The sequence below is a fragment of the Dasypus novemcinctus genome, chromosome 2 (genome assembly GCF_030445035.2).
Source record: "Dasypus novemcinctus isolate mDasNov1 chromosome 2, mDasNov1.1.hap2, whole genome shotgun sequence".
Lineage (NCBI taxonomy): Eukaryota > Metazoa > Chordata > Mammalia > Cingulata > Dasypodidae > Dasypus > Dasypus novemcinctus.
This window is the reverse complement of record NC_080674.1, coordinates 111,666,814-111,672,963: the sequence shown is the minus strand read 5'-3', so window position 1 is coordinate 111,672,963 and position 6,150 is coordinate 111,666,814. Positions and strand designations below refer to the sequence as shown.

Below are 6,150 nucleotides of genomic sequence, written 5' to 3'. Positions count from 1 at the left end.
TGGCCCCAGTAGGTGTCTAGTTCCAGCTATGCTACTTGTGGCAGCGCAAATAACAAACTCTCTGTCCTCTAGTTTCTGCATCTGGAAAATGGGTATTATAATAGGACCTACCTCTTGGGGTTGCTGTGAGGAATAAAGGAGCTGAAACATGTTAAGTACTTAGAAGAGAGCCTGGCCCATACCATGGGCTATATAAGCATTTACTTTTTTTTTTCTCTCTTTTTTTTGTTGCCAGGGGAAAGAGCAAACACAATCCCCCCCGCCCCCCAAACTATGCAGTTGAGTTTCCCGCATTGGGAGAAATCACAGGGGTAAGCACGTCCAGAACTCAGTGGATAAGCCTTGCCCTGGGAAAACCACCCTCGTGATCATGGTATCTCCCCCGCCTGGTAAGTAAGCATTTACTATTAAACGCGTTTGTGGTATGTCTCTATCTCAAGTGTTTTCTCTGTTTTTATACACAAGCACAGAGAACACACACATAAACTCACAAACTCATTAATAAAAATATTATTGAGAATGGATTGGAAGGATGATAGAGGAGCTCCCAATGGCTAATTTATGGCTGCTTTCCCAGAACCACACTCCATACTTGTTCACTCTTTTGTGTCTTTCCTGTACCCTAGGAAGCTGACCTCTACAGATTGCATAAACTGGGTCACATGCTTTCTGGCTTCCAGACAGATTTGTCCAATGGGAGTTACCTATTAGAGATTGGATAGGGTAAGGAGAATGAAGTCAAGGCATTTATTTCCTTTCTTCTCTCTGTTGGGATGTTGCTGGTTGAGTAGACTTCTCTGCTGAAAACCAGTGATCCGTTCATAACTTTCTCCACAACTATAGCTACTGTGTCGCTTGGCTTACGTGGTTACAGTTTCCCTCTTGCTAGCTGCAGGGAGTTTAACCATCCCTTTTTGGTAATGTCCATATGCTTGCAAATAACCTTCTTCAATCATCTAATGATTATCTAATAACGAATGGAAAGAACATACCATGTGGACACTATTCCATTGCTTTTCAGCACCGTAGACTGCTGCTTATATGTGCCATCTCTTTCTTGCCTAGATCTTGGCTGATACAGGCTCTAATTTAAAATGGTTTAATAACTTCTTTTCTCTTTCCCTAAATCCTGTTAAAATGATAGAAGAAATAATAAAATAATAATGACTCCACAGAAAGCTGAATATTCAGTGGGGGGGACAGCAGAAGGAAATCAGAGAAACTGAGGACTATGCACCCCTACACAAATAACCTCCAAAACAATGGATTTTATTCCAAAGAAAAGCCTACAATAATTGCATATTCTCAGGGAGCAGAGGTTGGTTGAAGTAGTTGCCAGTGGAAATGGCCAAGTTACTAAAAGAGTAAAACATTTGAAGCCTTCCTCTTATCCTTGGGAGTGGCTCCCAAAGAATAAAGTATAACTGTCTGAAGATGGAGTTTTGACATAAGAGACAGTCAGAATGCCTCTTTCAGCCCAGAGACACAGTCTGGTTTCCCAGGTTTCAGTGGAAGAAAGAAACATCTGCTTGGAATGACTCTGATAAAGTTGTGCCTACAGGCTGAGCTGTAGAAGAGACAGCCTTTGAAAAGACTCAGAACATGAAAATTATAGTGCTCTTCTTCCTAATTATCAGGAAGTCTTAATGTCATTACAGAATGAAAATAGTGACTGAAATTGAAAATACATCATTCATATAAATATAAAATGATCTGGTAATGTGGTTTATTTAAATGTATAAAACTGGATTTTCTCTGTTCAAGCATTATATGAACATCCATGCATAAGTAAAAACAAAGTACTAGAAAAAAATGACTTTTTAGGCTCACTGAAACTTGACAACACTGTTGTAAATCAAGAATGTTTTTAAAAATATATATGTCCAGTGTGAGTGTGTATAAAAGCATGCTCCTCAAAGCAATGGAATGGTGTCCACGTGGTATGCTCTTTCCCTTCATTATTAGCAACCTGCTTTTTATTGTACTTTGCACTGGAAAGAATGTATACAATATAAAATTTCTGTTTATAGTTGCTTACATTCTAAGGAGATGAAATGAGGAAAAATATAATTTTACTTATTTTTTCTTACACAGTGAGTATAAGGAATAGTTAATGATAGTAAAAATGAATTTCTATCCTGTAACCACAATAACAATAACTTCCAACCACCACAACCAAAAACTCCTTGGTACAATTGGTCTTTTAAAAATAGTTTAGAGACTTTTTATTTACTAACAGTATAGGAATATACTGTTTTTATTTAGAGACTATTTGGTTTATGACTATCAATTCATTATAAATAGCCCAAAATTTCTGAACATTTAAAACATTTTTAATATGATTCAAAGAATTATTATGTAATCATTTTAAAACAAACTTACCTTTCTGATTCCTTCACTTCTTTCTCAACCAAAGATAAAAGGAAAGGGAAGAAAAGAAATCCAAAGTGGTTGAGGGGAGCAAACTAGTACACAATATTTGGTGGGTGTCTGAGTTATGTGGTCCATGCACACAATGCATTATGAAAAAAATATTGGCTATGTATACATTCAAGAAGTTTCTAAAATAATGTAGTTTGGGGATATCTATTTCACTGGCTAACAGAAGCCTATTTCCCCTCTGAGTCCCTACAAGTGACCCTCGGAAAATCAACATTAATATTCCCCCAGTCTTTTCCAAGCATGAAGATGAGCATATTAGATATCTAACCTTCGTGGAGACAATTCCACTATATCCTAAGAGGAAACTGTGGTACCAGGTTTTCCAGAGTCTGTCTTTGGAGTGCATGACTCATTAAGGGCTTTTCAAAGATTATTTCCCTGGCCCAGGAATCAGGTAAATTTGAGTGATTAGATCCCAAATGTCCATTGGTATTCTTAACCCCAGAATCAAACATTGGAAGTTTGTCGACATCCTAGATCATGAATTAATGTCCTAGGTTAAATGGACAAAATAATTTTAAAATAACATGAATATTTGCTTGTATTTAACAAATCTTTATTAAGAAACCTCTATTTGTTTTTTGAAAATAAAAGTAAGTCTAACAATTGTTTCTTAATTCCAAGCAACTCTGGAACCAGAAGTTAAAAGTACTTTTAAAAATCATTTGGGCTTCTCTAATCTCATTTTATTTTTTAAAAGGAAATTATTAAAAATCACTGCATACTAAATTTGAAATTTATTTAAATTCACATAACCTATAAAAGAGCATCACAACTGCTCTGTTGATTGAAACACTGGAAAAATATTTTCTAAATCCAGTGAATTGCTAATTTACTCTCTCATTTCCATATTATGTGAATAGGAGATATTCTAAAATATGAAGTAACTGTGAACACCAAAAGCACACAAACAAGCAATCAAATAAGCAAACTATGTATTTACTAAACAATAGTTAGACTGAGGATCAAGAAATGCCAAACAAGTAGAACTGTAAATTTTCAAATATTTCAAAAAGAAAGATAATAGCAATTTAAAGTGGTTGTGAGGTGTGTTAATATTCTCACAGCAAAGATCCTTTTTAATCTTGTTAGATAAATAATGAGAAACATGGTTGGAAGGAACATGGAGAGGGATGTTTCAGGCAAAAAATATGGTCTACTTGGAAAACAGATTGCTTGTAAAATCAAACTTTATGAAAGAAGGTTTTGGGGAATTTTGCTGGTTGTGTTTAAGGAGTTTCCCCACCCCAGCCTGCCCCCTTGAATATTTCCATTTGATCAGAGAAAACTTCTGGTGATATTTCTGAACCTACTGATTCTGATTCTCCCAGTCAAAGAGTTTCAATGGCTTTCTCTGAAAAGTATTTTCATACTTCCTTTTCTAAGACAGTAAATTGCCCAAACAAAAGTAACATGTGTAGTTTGCTGGAGGCTATATAAAGAAAGAAAGAGAAATGTGTTTGCGCAGCAACAAAAGGCTGTGGCATTATTGGCAGCACCATCAAAGCTAATCCATTTGCTTGCCAGGCAGTGTGAATCCATTGCAAGATGTGTCAAATCTGTTAGAGAAAGAATTTTCCTGGAGCACCCACTTGTGGACTCTAGCTCTTTCTTCAAGCACCATGTTTAGAAGGAAGGTTTTCTGTGATGGTGCTGAGCTACCTTCCTCTTTTGGTTTTCCTCCTCTTGAAAATCTCAAAAGTTTGTAAGTAAATATCTTGATTCTCACTGGTCAACAATCTCTCTGTCAAATCTCTGAAAATATTTATTCTGGGAGCCCTTTCTTAACTCTCTGATTAATACCTTCTTCTTATCTTAATGCGTTGAAATCACCTAATATGTGATTCCAAGAATTATTTTGAACCATTTTAATTTACTGACTGGAAGTGCTCACCCGCTGTTATGAAAGCATTGGGGGCGAATTAATAGAGAATATTTCAAATGAGAGAAATTTTACCTTTGTCTTATGATAATTATGCTATGAGTATGGGACAATAGAAATACACAAAAATCTTATTGATCTTTAATCCAGACATTGTGCTGTATTCCTTAAACTCTCATTTAAAGACAATGTGGGGTTTAATCTAATGTCCTTTTGCTTGTGAAGATAAACAAACATTTGCACTGCAGACTATTGCATATCTTATCTAGTTGAGCTTGCAGCCATCTATGCTGAAACAGACAAGCCCCCCCCCCAAAATCGCAGAACCCTAATTCATGCTGTGAAAATCTTGTCTTTGAAGTCTAATACAATAATTTAGATACTATAAAGTATGATGTGCTGTAATCTGTGCAATGTAATTCACTACCTTCTACCTTTTTTTTTTTTAAACCTTATTCAGGTAATCTTTACTAGTGTAGAAATGGCCAGTGTTAAATGAAATTCACAAAACTAGTACATTCTTAGGTTCAGGAATTAAAAATAGGCTTCAGTGTGCATGTTATTAAAAATTTTAATATATTTGTTACGGAAATATAATTATGTTTTTCATAGGCATTTATATTTCCTGACAGGTAATAACCTATCATATTTGCCAGCATTTAACAATACTGGCTTATATGACGCATCTGATTTATAAAATCTGGATAGAATGTGAAACTGTATTTTGCCACGATACTTGGTGTTCTTGCATTCTCTCACAGGGAGATGACCTCTTAAAACAACTGGGGAAATTCCTTTAAAGGCATAAAGACAGAACTAGAACTTGAGTCAACAGGGACATCAAATAGTCATTTAGTCTTTTTCCCTTTATTAGACCCCTGGCTTCCAAGGCTAGGAGGGCAGAAGAAGAACCACTGATGTGCAGAAAAGTGTTAGTTCTTGTTATGTTTATTTTATATTATCTTTTAAAAACATTTATTTAAAAATATACAATGCATATTATTACATTAGTATATGTAATTGCCTTGTAAAAATATATTATCTTGCAAAAGTGCTTTATGAAATGTTTGGAGACTACTGCTTTAAGAAACTCAGAAATAGAATCATCTTGGAAAAATATAGAGGAGTGTGAATTAAGAATGTGTTTTACAGTCCATGTACCATATTCAGTGCTGACATGAAGTAGGTACTTAATAAAAAGAAAAATGTAGTTTTCTAGGTCTTAAATTATTCTTCTTGATTATCTGCTTGACAAATGAGTTAGACAAATATAAAATATTCTCAATAGTTTGTGTTGTAAAAAATCCTTTGGTTTATAGAGTGTAAGAGAAAAAGCAAGCATATATTTGAGAGAAAGCACGTGTATACTTAGGAAGAAAATATTCACCAGGTTAGAGAATATTCCATCCAGACTTTTTTTTTTTTTTTTTTTGCTATCTTAAGGTCTTACTGACATTCTCACATCTAAACATGATCAGAAAAGTAGTAGACATTTTTCAACCTATGAAGAGATTGTGGAAGTTAAATATATACCTATGAATCTAGATCATCTAATTACATGCAAACAATATATCAAATATAGTTTTTATTGAGGTTTACTTTAATAATAAGCAAAAATCTATTTGTTCTTATCATCAAAATTTAGCCTAGCAGGTTACTATTGTTTTATTTTAAGTGCTCTGGTTTAATAATTTACCTTGTTTTTTTTCATTATCTAGGAATTATTCCCCATTTTTGGTTTCTACTCTGTATACAACAATGGTTAATACTGTAACATTAATCATTTTAGTAAAAACAATAAAAACATGTTAATAAAGTATTAATCT

The 6,150-nt window shown here is 34.2% G+C and overlaps 1 non-coding gene across 1 annotated transcript; it reads right to left on the bottom strand.

The window, feature by feature from the left end:
• Window positions 1-232: 232 nt before the first annotated feature.
• LOC111762082 (U1 spliceosomal RNA) lies at window positions 233-397 on the bottom strand. The gene has a single exon (XR_002795292.2). It is a non-coding gene; the product is annotated as a U1 spliceosomal RNA (small nuclear RNA).
• Between the last annotated feature and the right edge of the window lie 5,753 nt (window positions 398-6,150).